We start from the raw sequence: 1281 nt of genomic DNA, 5'->3' as shown, positions 1-1281 counted from the left end.
TCCCTTCGTGAGCGCCGCGGCCGCCGGACTCTCGTTGTACCCCTGTACATAGCCCCGCTCCACGGGCGCCCCGGAGCGACCCCCGTCTGTGCTTCCCCCGCCCCGGCCCCGGCCCCGCCGCGCTCGCGTAGGATTCCCCGCCCCGTCCCGGTTTAACGCGCCGACACTTCGCTGGAGTCCCGGGCTCTTTTCCATGATGTTACTTTTGTCATTTGTTCCTCCTGGGGGGCTGGTGGTCGGGCAGGTGAGTCCCCGTGGGGCAGGTGAGCCCTGTGGGCCAGGTGAGCCCTCTGCCTCCTCGGGGCAGGTGAGCCCTGTGTCACCATGGCACAGGTGAGTCCCTGTGTCCCCGTGGGGCAGGTGAGTCCTGTGTCCCCATGGGCCAGGTGAGTCCCTGTGGGGCAGGTGAGCCCTGTGTCCCCATGGGCCAGGTGAGTCCCTGTGTCCCCCCCCTCGGGGCAGGTGAGTCCCTGTGTCCCCTCGGGGCAGGTGAATCCCTGTGTCCCCATGGGCCAGGTGAGTCCCTGTATCCCCGTGGGGCAGGTGAGTCCTGTGTCCCCATGGGCCAGGTGAGTCCCTGTGGGGCAGGTGAGCCCCATGTCCCCGTGGGGCTCTGGGGCAGCACAGAGCAGCTCTCACACGGGCAGTGCTGGCGGTTACATCCCAACTCTGTAAGGTGGGAGAAGGGAGCGCATTAAAGGTTGTCCCTCGGTGTGAGCTGCCCTCTGTGTGTGTGCCACCCTGGTGCTGGCCGGGCACGGGGGGCCCTGGCTGCTGCCCTGGTGCCCCCGAAGCTGGGAAGATGGAAGCATCCCCTCGCCTCTCCTCGCTGCATCCGGCTCCTGTTGATATGCTGTAGATCCGTGCCCTTGTGCCCACTCTGAGTACCATGACGTAGAGTTAGAGATGACGAGTGTTTTTATTACATCTACTGTAATCCTGGCTAACCACCTGCTAGCAGGATATAGTAATGTAGTGCTTATTCTGTGAATAGTACCTGGGTTTTTTACATTGTACAGTCCCTGACACGGTTCCCCGGCAGTGGCAGGCATGCTCCACTCACACAACACTTGCTGTAAGCAATACCTCGTGGTATGGGAATTCTCTTTCAAGCCCTAAAACTATTTCAACTTACAGCTTGTTTGGGAAAAAAAAAAGATATTTCCATTTTTTTTGTAAAAATATATGTTTCCTGATTACCTCTTGCTAATAAATCTATTCTATCTCAGGGTGAACCGGGGTTTGTGATAGTTTTACGGGCGGGATAACGCCGGACCCGCC

General features: G+C 59.3%; 1 long non-coding RNA gene across 1 annotated transcript; it reads left to right on the top strand.

Moving 5' to 3' along the window:
• Nucleotides 1-8: 8 nt before the first annotated feature.
• Nucleotides 9-1235, top strand: LOC115948248. Its single transcript, XR_004082087.1, has 2 exons — nt 9-405; nt 589-1235. It is a non-coding gene; the product is annotated as an uncharacterized LOC115948248 (long non-coding RNA).
• The last annotated feature ends 46 nt before the right edge of the window (nt 1236-1281 follow it).

Source organism: Geospiza fortis, unplaced genomic scaffold (genome assembly GCF_000277835.1).
Source record: "Geospiza fortis unplaced genomic scaffold, GeoFor_1.0 scaffold2, whole genome shotgun sequence".
NCBI classification, from domain to species: Eukaryota; Metazoa; Chordata; class Aves; order Passeriformes; family Thraupidae; genus Geospiza; species Geospiza fortis.
This window is presented reverse-complemented; position numbering and strand designations above follow the sequence as displayed.